This window comes from Cryptomeria japonica, chromosome 3 (assembly GCF_030272615.1).
Source record: "Cryptomeria japonica chromosome 3, Sugi_1.0, whole genome shotgun sequence".
Classification (NCBI taxonomy): domain Eukaryota; kingdom Viridiplantae; phylum Streptophyta; class Pinopsida; order Cupressales; family Cupressaceae; genus Cryptomeria; species Cryptomeria japonica.
The window spans coordinates 129,161,131-129,176,924 of NC_081407.1; positions in this window are offsets into that span (position 1 = coordinate 129,161,131).

Consider the following 15,794-nt stretch of genomic DNA (forward strand, 5'->3'; position numbering starts at 1 on the left):
ATGCAAATATGAATGAATGACAATGATATGACTTTGATGCAAGAGGACATATGGAAATGGATGACTCTTATTGATATGCAAAGGAGTATTGACTTAGGTGAAACTTAACCTTGATAGTTAACAATGACTTTTGCAAAATGCAACCTAGGATGAACTTAAATGTAAGTGACATGAATGTTGAGACAAGATTTTGAACAATATTTGACAACCATGTTTGAAGATGAGTTTTGAATCTTGATAAACTTTTGTTGGATGAATGTCTCTTGTGTTTAATCTTATGTTGGATCAATTTGTTTTGCTCTTTGAAATGGGATGCAATTCAACTTTTGACAAGCAAAGAATACAAGATATTGCAACTTAGACTCAAGACAATCATGCTCATTTCCACATTTCTTATGGTAGGCAAAGACATTAGGTACTTGAGAGGTAGACTCATTATGAGATTCAAGGAGAATACATAGATGCTTGACCCCACGGGCTCCCCTCCAGGGCACTCACTTCTCAGGGCAGCCAAGCATCAGTCCCCATGGAAATCTCCCCATGGCGAACTTAGTATCTCTTCCAAGTGTCCGAATTTGTCCTTCTCAAGCAACTAGAAGGGTTTTTGGCCTCTAAAAACAAGGTGTTTAGTAAGGATTTCTGTTAAGCATTACTCCTTGATGTCACGCAAGCGTGATTGAGACATTAAGCCCATCAAGATACCAAACAAATGTAGTTGCGCAAGCACGATTTAGACCAAGAGGCCCTACTTAGATGTTGATATGAGAAAGAGTTCAAGGGTCATCACTTCCCAAGTAACTGCAATTCCCACATAACACTTCCTTCAAAGCTTTCACTCATCGGGTACTTTTTTATAGTGAGTTATAATGCCAAGGAATTCTAGCCATACTCACTTTGGGTCGTTCCCTTCTCACTATTATCACTTGCTTGCAAAAGCAAAGTGGTCGGGAAGGCATGCCCTCTAAAGGAGACACACAATCAACAACACAAGCATGGTATCGAAGATCTGGATTTCTGATCACCCTAAGAAGGATGAGATCATACTCTCCTACTCCAATGTCATACTCAACAATCAAAGCAAACAAATATTCATTCCAACCTATTTAGAAATTACCAGGTGCCTAATTAAAAATCACAAACACAAGGTTTGGTTGTTTCTCCAAGGCAACCTGCAAAAAACCCAAGTTAGAAGTTTGATACACTTATTCTTTGACTTTCAAATTTGCACAAAGCATGTTAGTAGTTTGATTTATTTTCTTTTCCATACATATGCCAAGATTCTGCACAGATAATTAGTATCAAAATCCAAAGCACAGAAAACAGAATGCAAAAACACAACAAATTTCAAGTAAACAGTGCATTTTTTTACCTTTGTTTTGGACTTTACACAGGCGCAGAACCCATGACATAGGCACAGAATGCAGGACACAAGCACATAATGTCATCTACACAAGCGCAGAATGCTCAACACAGGCACAGGATGCAAGACATAGGCGCAGAAGTCTCCAGAAAACCCTGCACGGCCCTGTTTTTGGGTTTTTTGGCCTGCAAATCAACTTGAGAGCACTCAAAACACCATAAAGAGGTTAGAAGGTTAGTGTTCACATCGGGTTCACCAATTAATGTACGTTAGGAAGTCGAAAATCATCAAAGCATATATAAAAATACTAGTCATTAGCTCAATCACAAAACTAAATGCAATGAATCTATCCTAAACAACATTCAATAGAGACATGAAAACAAAGCATAAAAAACTAAATATTATGCAAACCAAATGATGATTTGAATGCTCCTTCCATGTGGCTCCATTGTTCTTCTTTCCTCTTCAAACGGTTTGGTTATGGATCTCACCTACAAGTGCACATACATGATTGAAAGCAAGATTGACATTGATTATTGATCAAGAGTACTAGAAGCATAAATTCGATAGTCTGATTACCAATTATTCTCATTATTAGCCAAGATTGAAGAAATTCATCCAATTTATAGAAGAATTGGAGAGATGACAAGATTAGCATGATAGTGATTCGAATGGAAATTCAAATCAAGAATAGCAAAATTATGACATGTCTATGACAAATTGCTATGCAAGGGTTTATGACATGAATTTGAAATAGAAATAGACATTTAGGAATTTAGGAGAAATTAGAAAATTAAGTTAGAAATGATGACTTGGAAATTAGGAAATTGATGCAAATTAGGTAAATTAATTAATAATTTCTCATTCATTAATTAATTTACAAAAATAGGAGGAAATTAATTAGCCAATTAAATAAACATTTAATTGTGACAAGAAGACTTAGGATAAATAAATAAATTATTTAACCTAGAGGGAAAATGCCAAACAAGATTAAATGAATAAATCATAAAACCTTGGAAGATGAATTAGAAATGCAAAGACGACAATTAGGTCTTGACAAAGGATAGTTGATATTGATTCGATCATGATTTTGAATTGATAAATGATTTGATTGATAAATGTGCTGAGGAACAATGACAAATTGATCCAAATTGACATGATTGAAGAGGACAAGGATCGATGACAAATCGATCATAAAACGACGAGATTGACAAGTTGATAAGAGATTGACAAGATCGACCAAAATCATGATTAAAGATTGTTATCGGCAAGACCAAATTCGAAAGCGAGACAAATGAAGAATGTAGAAGAAAGACTCGATGCTCACAAATGATAAAGACCAAGTGCGTAACATAGGAGAAATGTTAATGCAATGCAAAAACTCTAAAATGAGGCAATGCGCCAATGTTAAAGTATGACTCCGCAAGCGTTGACCATTTTTAGGTGTCTACAGTTATTTCAATTTGTTTATCTATCTTATTACTTCAGTTTATCAAATTTATCTTTGTAGTTCAATTTATTGATCCGATGAAGACTGATTCATCCCCCTCTTAGTCTTCTTTCTTGGTTGTTGCCAATAGGATTATCCTAGAATAGTAACCCTAATTGTAGTGTAACATCAATCCTAAACCTAATCAAGTACCATAATTGAAACCTAACCCTAAACTCAAATCTAACCCTAGAATTAAATCCTAATTTCAAGTTCAATCATAATTGAAACCTATCTCTAAACTTAACCCTAACCATGATTGAGTTGTATTCCTAATTGAACCCTAGCCCTAATCTTATCCCTCATAGTAATTTAACTTTAATCCTAAACTAATCCTAACCTTATCTAGCCAAAATCCTAATCCGAATTGAACTCTAATACTCATCTAATTCTAACCCTAATGTAATTGAATTGTAACCCTAATTGGACTCTAGCCCTAATTGTAATTGAACCTTTATGATAACCTATCACTGAAATTAACCCTAACGATAATTAAACCCTATCTTGAACCTAAACCCTAACTCTAAAATAACCTTAATCGTAAACCCAACCTAACCTTGACCATATCCCTAATCTAAAGCTAATCGAATGCCAACTATAATTGAAGGAACTTTATGCTAACATAAACCTTAACCCTAAGCCTAACACCATGCTTTATCCTTAAACCCTAACTCTTTGAATCGTAACTCTAACTCTAACCCTAATTAAACCCTAAGTTAATTGTAATACTAACATTAATCTTTATTGAACCCTACCCCTAGCCCTAACACCAATTCTAATAGAGCCTAAATTCTTACCCCAAGCATTATCCTAGAAAATAACTCTGAGTGTAGCCTAACCTTAACCCTAAACCCAATCTTAACTCTAACCCTAGAATTAAACCCTACCTCCAATTTCAACACAAATCTAACCATAATCAAACCCTACCCTAACTATAATCAAACCCTAACCCTAATCATAATCAAACCTTAACCCTAACCATAATCTAAACATATTCTAACCATAATTAAACTCTAAAATTAAACCCTATCTTGAACTTGAACCCTAATATAACCATAATCAAACCCTAACCATAATTGAACCCTCAATTTGAAACCTATTTGAACTGCAACCCTAACCTAACATTAACCCTAACCGTAATTATGCTCAAAACATAATGCTAAATAAACTATAAGACAATCATATTTGAACAATAACTATAAATTTACCCTAACTCTAAATTAAAAAGTTAAAGTTGAGATAGAGTTAGGTTTACAATGCTATTATTAATACTATAATATCCTCTAATTTAAAATAATATCATTATTTTAATCTAACATAGTTAATACGATTATAACATTATTAAATATTATTAATATAATAATCTATTATCAGTGTAATACTAATATATAATGTATATTAGTATTACACTGATAATAGATTATTATATTAATAATATATTAATACAATTATAAGTATTGAAAATAATTATTATATAATAGATTATTATATATTAGTATGATTCTATTTAATAATATAATACTATATAAATATTCATTGACATCTTTAATGAGTTTTATGTTTTACGCAACTGCTACTAGCTTATATATATTTAATTTTATATTATATATAAAATAGATCGAAAGATATCTTATTTTTTATATTTTTCACCTTAAATTCTAATAAATGCTTGAAGAATTATATCTCTGGACATATAGTTTATATATTATAAAATTAAATATATATGAGCTAATTATTACTTATCTTATGCCATGAAAAATTCCACATTTTAAGATTATTGTTTTCTTATCCTAGAAACCAGAACATTCTACTTTTAATCATTCTTTAATTAAATATTATCCTAGTCTATTCAAATAGTATTTGAAGTGTTACGGTATCAATATTTGGGAGTGACTTTGTATAAAACAGTGCCGACTGAGTTGTTTAAGTATTTATTTATAATTAATAATAAATCAAGATATTGATAAGTAGGAGGTATTTTCCACAGCAAGTCAAACTGTGCAGTTTTTGAGTCAAACTCATTGGCCCATGTTTCACAAGTAGTGGTTCACAAGAATCCATCTCTCATGAGATTGAATGGTCCACTTAGCACTCATTGCATCTAGGTGATGCTCACATGGGTGAAGCATTGGGACTTCCCGGGAGGTCACCCATCCCAGTACTACTCCAGCTCAAGCGCGCTTAACCACAGAGTTTTCTCCAAGGTTAAAACCACTTAGCACCCCATTTGCAATATCATTCTCATGAGAGATGGGTTCTTGTGAACCACTAATTGTGAAACATGGGTCAATGAGTTTGACTAAAAAACTACACAGTTGAACCTTGATAGCAATATCATAAATTAAGATATGTCACCAACCCATACGAATGACTTTGCTTTGATTTTCTTAATATTCATTTATAATCTAATAATATGATTACATATATATGACTTTTCCTCATGTTAAAAGAATATGTCTTGCGATGATAGTTTCTCGACTAATTGAAGATTATCGTTTTCTTATATTATAAATTAAAATATTCTCCTCTTAATCATTCGAGCCTATTTAAGGGTATTTTTAAGTGTTACCGCACCGATGAAGTTTGAGAGTGCTGACATAGTTTACTCCTTGCACATGCATTTCATTTCCACTTCCATTTTTAAGTGTTGTTTAGGTAGTCAAGATTGTCAAATAAAAAACACAAAAAGAGGTTGTCACATAGCTATACTGAAACATCTAAATCACTCAGTTTTGCATTTTGTTTATTGTTGGAATGTTGGACTTGCTCACCCTCTCACCCAGGCCTATCAATGCAGATATAGAGGAAATAATTGAATTATGTGTAAGTACATTATACTTCTAACTACTAACCAACTACATAAACATGGGATTCACCCCAGAATAGAAAACCACCAAAAATAGACCTAAAAAGGATGCAACAACATAAATAGCTAAGATAGAGCTTTCATAAGCTCAACATTTTTCCTGGTGGCTTTATTATTAATCGCTTGGAGTTCCTCCATAATAAACCTCAAACTACCTATAATCTAATGTTTTCTCCTAGTTTTGGTACACAGCCCATGGACGTCCTCACCTCCTGGTTCATCTTAGTCAATTTGATATCTGGTTATGTCTCTGCTCTAGTCATCTGCTCCTTCTACAAGGCAATTTCCTCATTGACTATCTTAAACCCTTGACACTGTTGTGCATGGCTTCCTTTCTAACCTCCACCAAACCTTTTAGTTTACACTTCATTTTTTGTATCTCTTTCTCTAGCCTATTGATTTTTGCCTCATGTTCAGTCTTCATGATCTTGATATCTTTCAAAATTTGTTGGGATAAATTCATGAGTTCATCATTCTTATTGGGAGCAAGAATCTTAGTGAAAGTGATAATGAGATCTTTAATCCTCTGTTTCAGAATATTGATTTCCCTAAAAAATCATCGAAAACCCTTTTACTGATACATTTGTGATTTCGCCAAGAGTATATCAACATCCTTTTTCATCATCTTTGGCCTCGTTGGGGTCCACATTGAGGGGGATGTTGAGTTTTATTTTGTTATTCTCCTTATCAAGATTTATCACCTTATTTCTAGTCTTTTGTTTATTTCGGTTTTGTGGGCCCAAAAAGTGGGTCCGCGAAATAGGGGTTTTCTTTTAAGAAGCCCATCTAGGAGGTTTTTTTTGCTATTTCTAGTACCAGGAGTGGTCTTTTTCAGGGGACCTCATCCTTCGAGGGTTTATAATTGGGTTTATAATTTGAATCATCCAACACCTAGACATCATTCCAACCCATACCCTTCTCTCCCTCTATGTCATCAAACTACATATCTGATACATTGTGCACCTCTTGGCTAGCTAATAAAGATTTAGGGTTTTTCATAGCAGGGGAGGGTTTGACCTCATGGGCCTTCGCATGCTCCATGATTAGGAGGATTAAACTTCATGAAGAATTGGGTTATCCTCATTCTTACCATGCTTACTAATAGATAACTCCAGAGAAGATAACAAGTAAAATGGAATGTAAATTCTTTTTTCAGTTATATCTCTCAAAAATTTGAATTTTTTGGATGGTATTATTATGGATGATATCATCATTATCACTAATTAAACTTAATCAATTGAAATATAATGCTTTAATCATTTGGAACATGAATAAATCAAGAAGATCAATGGACATTATTGGTATAATTTACCCCCATAATCATCATTAGAAAGAACATGAAGTAGATGTCTAAGTGTTAGGGGAAGTTCATGAACTAGAGATTGTGAAGATATAATTTTATATTTGATCCTCTATACTATAGTACATTGTCTCAATTGATCCTAGTTGCACCAAATTTAACCTAACAATGTTGAATTTCAATAGTTTTAGTCCTACTATGAAACAATGGATCCTTTGTAATTTGTATAACAATGTCACTATCACACTACAACATGATAAGTTCATCTCTACCTAGTGTGAGTCCTCCAATAATTATATAAACCACATTGCTAATTAAGTTATCTTTGTTACAACTTTGTACCATTTACCTATTGTAGGGAGAGATACATTCACTTATTTCTTTGACTTTTAATAAAATATTATAGAATCAAGACAAAAACTATAACCAAAAGTAAACTTTTGTTCATATGTACATAACCTACCCAGTCTTAAGCTATATATCTAATTAATATTTATCATTTCAATGTCAATATATGCTCTACTATAACTAAGTATTCCTATTTCATATTTGAGTACCTTCCTAGCTATAGTCCAATGTGTTATCTTATGTTCTAACACAATTATAGGCACCAAGGTCACTACATGTGTGATATTTATTCAAGTAGTAATTAAGTATATCAAAATACCAATTAATCATCTATATAAGTTGGCATCCACTAGATTTGACACATCTAAGATGGACAACTTAATTCCAAATTTTTAGATGTTGATGTATTTGTAACTCTTAATGTAAATTTTTTATATGATATCTGAAGAGAATTATTTCGAAACATGACTATTGAATCTCTATTTTTTGATACTTCTATATGATACTTCTATATAAAATATAATACCTTCTAAAAAATCTACAAATAAAGTTTAATTTTTCATAGTGTAGATAAGATCATCTAAATAATAACTAAAATTGATATATGATTATTTAAGCTTATAATGTAAAGATTGAGATTTCATTAACTCAAGTTATAAAAAATTCTTTTTTAATCTTTCTTGTTCTACAATGTTTCACATTGTGCAATCTTGTCTTTTATTCATGCTACCTAGCAATAAGGTTTATAACTCCTCAGGTGCTACTTGGAGACACATGAACATGAAGGTTTCAATACTCTTTTGTTTGAAGGGCATTTGAATTTTCTAGTGTGGAACAAGTTATTGTGGACTGGAGAAGGACATGGAGGTATAATGGTTTTAGTTACAGAAAAAATGACGTCATTTTTCATTTAGCTCGAAAGACAAGAATCAAATAAATGGTTTATATGGTTCAAAATATAAGAAAATTGTAGTCTTATCAGACTTGCAACATGATATTTTTCTCTGCAAGTTTCTACAAATTATAAAAAATAGTGAGCTAGACTACAAGGGGACCTCTAAGACTTTAAAATAAGATTTTACAACATATTCCTAGAAAGGTGAAAACCTAGTGGGATATTTCAATGCTACAACTACAAGTGAAAAAGATAGCATATTTTGTTGTAAGGAAGATTCCAATCCTATTTGGCTAATAGAAGAGAGAAAGAATCTATAGAAAAGAGTTTCAAAACACAACAAAGGTTGCAAAAAATTTGGAGAGGAATTGCTTACCATATGCAATGATTTTGATCTGATCATTTGCAATTGTTTGGTTAGATGGGCAAATTTTGGTAAGTACAGTTGCAATACCTACAATAGGACATGGGTTGTGGTTTATGCAATTTGATCGCATATCTTGTGTAAGAATATGAAGGAAGTTTTGACTGGTGAAAAACTCTAGGATCTAAAATTATATTGTAGACTAATTTACTTAAGTTTCTATTGGGCAAAAAAGAAGCAACATAGGATGAAAACTTAGTTTATTCAACAATCATCTTCAAAGGGTAAAATTTTTCTAACTCAAAAAAATTGTGATACTTCCAAGGTAATGCTGAGAGGCTTTTTGAGAAAGAGAAAAGATCATTACATGGACTACATAGTCATAAGTTAGTGAATTTAATTGTATGAATCTTTTGCAGAGTGCAAAAGAGAAAAAATAACAAATTTGAAACAAATTGCTTTCTAGTAAATTGTTGGTTTGATGAGGAATACAAAATTGCGAGTACTTTGAAAGAGCCAAATAAGAAAAAATAAACATTATAGTTTACAAGTAGATTTTAATAAAGAAAAAATATGATTTCATGATCATAAGATGGGAAGAGCTAATCAAGTTCTTGGTATAAGTAAATCCAAGTTATTTTGAAAGAAACATCAACCAAAAAGGACTCCAATTGAAAATAATATTATAGCTAGTCAATGGTTTGATTATGCAAAACAACTTTTTGAGTAGGATATTGATGTTGACACCCCACCCTTGGTCAACGCCAAGTACAAATTCTTTTATTATTATAGAGATTGAGATGGGTTTTAATAAATTGGTTGTTTGAAAAGAAAAATGCTTGGTTGAGCTTCAATAAAAGTATGTAAGTTGGGGTATGAAAACTCTTACATCACACATTATAAAAATATTCAACATCATTCAATAGGGGTTTCCTAAAAATTAGATAACTATCCTAGCGACACCTCTTTTCAAGAGTGAAGAAATCAAGAATCCCAACAATTATATATCCTTTATTTGAAAAAATATATGGCAATATGATAGAAAAATACAATTATAAATTTGATAGAATAGAAAAATAAATATACCAAAGGGAAAGTTTGTTTTAGGCCTAAGAATTAAATTGTTGATCATAGTATTACTTTGGGGCATATCATTGAAAAATTTAGGGAGAAAAGGAAGAAGGCTTTTGTTTCTTTGTTGGTATCAAAATGGCTTTTGACACAACCCTTAGGGATAAGTTTTGGCATAGAATGGAAGAACTTGGGATTACTATGCATCATAAAATGATTGTCGATCAACTCCGTGAGGAAGTTAAAGTCAAAATTGAAACCTTAGCTAGCATTTCAGAAGGTTTTAGGAATGATTTTAGGGTCAAGCAAGGATGTCCCTTATACCCTACCCTTTTTGTCTTATACATTAAAAATCTTGAAAAGTTGTTAAATTTTCATAATCCCATGGTTATCCACTTGAGAAAGTTTGTGATAAGGCTTCTTCTTTATATGGGCGACCTCATTCTTTATTGCTACATAATCTCTTGGTTTGGAAGATCACTTATGCATTGTTGGGAATTTCTATAAAATGGTATAGATGCAAGTTAACATCAACAAGACAAAAGTCATGGTTTTCTCTAATAGAAGTAAGCAAAACCATCATAAGTTGTACTTTGAAGGTAGTATTTTTGAAGAAGTTACAAAGTACAAATATATCATGATTGACTTAAGAAAACATTTAAGTTGGTAAGGTTATAGATAAAAGAGAAATTTGGACGATGGAAATTATTTTATGTGAAGGAGAGAAACGAAAAAATATTTTGAAATGTTATACTTTGATAAAAGAGGACATATATAAAAAGAAGTAGAAATTAGTTTTGCTAAATCGGTTTTTTTTAACTACATAAAAACCATCGCTTCTAACCATAACTATAAAATTAACAATGTAATAGAAATTATGCCAACATTTGCCTCATTATTATATTGTTCCTACAAAAAAAATTCACCTTTTCCAAGGGATTCCACTTAAGGCTTATATCATAAAACTTGGTGCTTAAATAAGATAAATACACATACTTTAGAGGATATTTATTTGAAGAAAAAAATACTTAATCAAGAAGAAATCCATAAATTTTTCTTGCAACCCTCATAAAGGTGTAGCTCCAAGATGAATTCTTGATCTGTAAGTCTTAAACTCTCTGATCATAGAGATCGTATTATTTTCAACAATAATCCATATAAGACTCCATCATGTTATCTTTGATTGTCTTAAGTTTGATAATTTTGAATAAAAATCTCATGAAATCCTATGAAATTTCCCATACTAAGATCTACACCAAGCCATTAAGTATCTCCAAAAATCAAACTCCACAGTACATGTATGCTTCAAATATTGTTAGCATCAAAAAATGAAATCTATAAAAACTTCTCATGCAAAGTGCCATATGAAAGAGAGAAGCTAGTTTGAGATGTTGGAAACTAATCCATCCTCTAGTGTCACTGACCTCCAATCGTGGAGGCTCAAAGTATAAATTTATGGTTATGGCCTGTATATGGTGAAAATGGATAACAATAATAACAATATTGAAAGGCTAAATGAATTCAACCACAAAACCCTAGCCTAACAACAACAAAGATCCACCATAACATATGAAGATTACCTAAGACAATGCAAATCAAAAGAAATCACAAAGATTATACCATCACATGTCCAATAGGGTTTTGATCTCCATTCTTCCTATCTCTATTGATCTTGCTTGATATATTTGCTCTCAGATTTTATATGCACAAGAGCTCAACAAAGAACGGAAATGTGGTTGCAAGTAGGATCGCAATATGCCAAGTAGTCAATTGATCAAGTGGTTAGAATGATTGATTAGGGTTTGATAATGAAGGAAGTATCTCCTTATATAGAAGACACTATAAGAAATGGAGGGATAAGATTGAGAGGTGTAAAAGGAGGTCGGCTATGATTAGAGGGTAGGTAAAAGAAATAATAAAATAATGAAAGGGGTAGGTAGTGTATGAATTAAGAGATGAATGACATGTGTCATGGGTAGAAAAGGTTAATGAATTAATTAAATAAATAAAGATTTATTTAATTAATAGAAGAAGTGGGATAATTAAATAAATAAGATATTTATTTAATTTAGAAAAAGGATAATTTAAATAAATAAATGTATTTATTTAAATGAGAAATAAGGCTAGAAGAGGATAAATGAATTAATTAAATAAATAAAGATTTATTTAATTAATAGAAGAATTAAGCTTAGATAATTAAATAAATAAAATATTTATTTAATTAGACTAGACAATTTTGGGTGTCTACATTTTGCCCCTCTTTGAGACAATGCGGCTTGTCACGTTGTTTCAAAGAAGATAAGATGAATTGATACAGAGTTGCCCCAAGATGGGAATGATATGCCCCCTCGAGAGATTGGATGAAAAAATGTCAGAAAAGATCGCAGACAATCTCTCGATAAGAAAGATGGGATAGAATGGACTGACCAGATAAAGTGACAAAGTCACGGGATAATGAAGAATGACTCGGGAAACGAGGACTAGGGTTAAGGCTAGGGCAGTCTATAAGATAGACCACAAGGGGAAAACATCCTTATTGTCATCCACACATCCACGAGAGCAGAGTGCAGAGTGAAATAGAGCAGCAGCAGTCAGCAGCGATGACTTTTGTTCATAGATTCGATCGCGTTCGCCGATTCCAGAGGCCAGCAGAGCTAGGAGAGCCTTTAAGTACCACAAAACCTCCTCGTACTTTGTTGCATTTATTATTGTCATTAATGCATGCCAGATAGGGTAATAAATGTGCTCTAGGTTAGGGTCCAAAAAATGTCAAAAACATGTAGGCACGTCTGCGTTGGTGCCAAGCACGTCTATGCTCGCTAGGCGCGTCTGTGTTTGTGCCAAGCGCGTCTGTGCTGGAAAACGCGTCTGTGTAGAATGTGGTCGGGTCTGCGTTATGCAGGCGTATCTATGTTGGGCAGACATGTTTGTGTCATCCAGGCGCGTCTATGCAGAGCATAGGCACGTCTGTGTGTTTCAGGTGTGTCTGTGTAAAACAGGCGCGTTTATGCAATCTCTAAGCACGTTTATGTCAGGAAAGCGCATTTATGTCTTCAAGGTCAAATCGACAGTTCTGTGATGAACATACGCTGTCGATTGGATAAGTTGCTGAGAGAATACACTTAAGCAGGTCCTCTAGGGAAGACTAGAATAACAAATAGGGCTAGGATTGACAATTCTGTGATAGAACATACGTTGCCAATTAGGAAACTATTCAAGAGGATTCACTCAAGAAGAGGCCCTAGGATAGGATAGATCAAGGCACTTTGTGATGAACAGTGAGTACCAAGACATGAGCAGCACTTTGTGATGAACAGGGAGTGCAAATGTGAGCAGTACTTTGTGATGAACAGTGAGTGCAAATGTGAGTAGCAATTTGTGATGAACAGGGAGTGCCAAACACGTAGTACTTTGTGATGAACAGGGAGTACCACTAGGATAGAAGCAACACTTTGTGATGAATAGTGAGTGTTGCTAGGATAGAAGCAACACTTTGTGATGAACAGTGAGTGTTACTAGGATAGAGTACCATATGCACTTAGATTAAAAGTAACATTTTGTGATGAATAGTGAATGCCACTATGACTGACATGATTGATTTTGCTTGAGTGCAGGAGTATTTGCCTATGTTGGAGTCACGGGAGAGATTCCCATCGACTCAGAGGTTGCGACCTGAGTTGACATTTGAGGACAGAGCTGCTATTGAGGTTATGGGTCTGAGACATATTCTATATGTGCCTGAGTTTCGGGTGAACATGGGACTACTGACTGCACTAGTGGAGAGGTGGCACTCTGAGACTTGCATGTTTCATTTGCCGATGGGTGAGATGACAGTCACCCTGGAGGATGTATACAGGATTTTGAGGATACCAATCGATGGGGAGCTGATTCCCTATGATCAAGATGGAGACAGGGAGGCCCTAAGATGAGTGTTTCGGGACCCAGGACTGGAGATGAGGGCAGGGCATGTGGCATGGGATACCATGACATAGACAGGATTGGCACTACCGGCAGTGGTAGAAGGAGCGATCAGTGGGTTCTTGTGTCCAGATAGAGTGACACTAGGGTTGGCTATGGGCTGGGAGAGCACATTGGAGACACTGGTGACACAACACACCAGATATGCCTAGGGACTGTGCGTGCTGGCACACCTATATTATGAGCTTCATCAGTTTGTATACCATGGATCAGTCGAATTGGGCTGTGGGGTCACATTGTTATAGGTGTGGGCCTATGAGCATCTACTAGTGACATGACCTATTCATTTCAGGGGCAGAGGTCACAGACGTAGTTTCATGCATTTGTATGATATGATCACCTTGCAGCCACGGATTGGCAGGTTGGAGTATAGGCGGTGGGCTATTGATGATATTGATACAGTTATATGGAGGTCATACCTGGGATGCGAGAAGTGGGAGGATGATGCAGTAGAGCTACCCTACACCTTTCAGAGTAGGTATCTGATTAGGTAGACGCCCTATGTACTGGAGAGGCAGCTAGTTGACAGGGTGGGCAGGTAGTTTGGCAGGATCCAGCGGATGCCACAAGGTTCAGGCATGTATGCACGGACGGTCAGGGATTAGGCGCAGCCACTACTATCATATGATCAGGCTGTTACACAACTAGTGGAGATGATGCCCCTACCCTGGGATATATGGCTAGAGATCGAGGATGTCGGCATGGATGCCAAGTACACAGCATATTGGGTTGAGCATCCATTCCCACACCTGACAGATCCAGGAGAGGCGCTAGATGGAGATGATGGGGGTAGAGGCCAATGGAGGAGGAGGGGGGTAGTTGGAGAGAGGAGGGTGGCACCGTGGAGGGAGGGTGGAGAGGACAAACAGGCTTGGGTGGTGAGGGGTCGCAGTGGATTACCACTACAGGTGTGAGCAACACAAGGTCCTAGACAGGTGCAGGGATAGGGATAGGTACAGGTACAGGTACAGCCACCAGTATAGGCATAGGCATAGGGGCAGGTACCCGTACAGGGGGAGCCATAGGTAGAGCCACAGGGGGCTGAGGCGGAGGAGGATGAGCTGACTGAGATAAGGGAGATCTCCCAGGGATAGGTAGATGAGATCTAGGACCTAGAGAGGGAGAGGGATAGACTCAGGAGGCAGCTCAGAGATACTGAGTGGGAGCAGGAGCAGGCCATTTAGCACTACATAGAGGTTGAGATAGCACTGAGGGCTGGGAGGTAGGCGATAGAGGACATAGGGGCTGGATACGCCTATGTCCTATGGGCAGGGGAGGAGATTTCCTACTGGCGGGATCTCTATTATGGTGCAGTGCCAGCTGATGAGCGGGCGAGGAGCTTCCATAGACCATCGCGGATAGTGATAGCTACGGGAGGGAGCTAGAGTAGGCAGGTGTCTAGTGGTGGGGTTATGGGTCCTCCACCACCACCAGATAGAGGGGACAGGAGGGATGATCCTGGGGCAGGTCCTTCTAGGGCTTAGATTCCATTGAGGCCAGGCTGCTCCGAGGGAGGGAGTTCATCATAGCCATAGAGGGCTCCCTATGTATCAGTATTGTATCATTTTTGTATGATGATGTAGACACCTTCGGGTGATTGTAGCCATATGATTTTGACATCATTGTATCATGACACTTGATATATATATATGAGATGATTCATCTTTTGCGGCAGCTATATGCATGTGTACATATGTGATGAGATATTCTTATGTGATGCTTATGATATGGATGCAAATATGTATATATTGAAATGCAATATTTTTGTTCTTTTATGTTTTATATGTTATGCAAATGCAAATGTGAATGTATGTAATGCAGATGAATATGATAATGCGAATGTAAATTTACCTGATGAAAATGTAAAATGTGCTAACATGTGTTGTGTGCAGGATGTGATGCAATTGTGATATCTATTGGTATGTATGAAATGCTTATATGTGGTAGTGCAGGTGCAACTACATGAAATGCAAATGTTTTTGGTGTGTCCTTATACTCAGTCATTTGATAGCAGGCTACGCGGACTCAAGAAGGATGATGGAAGTCAATCAAGAAAGGGGGATTAAAGATAGAAGATATGAAAGTGAAATGAGCTTCTTGTGCGTTATCATCATTGAGCTTTA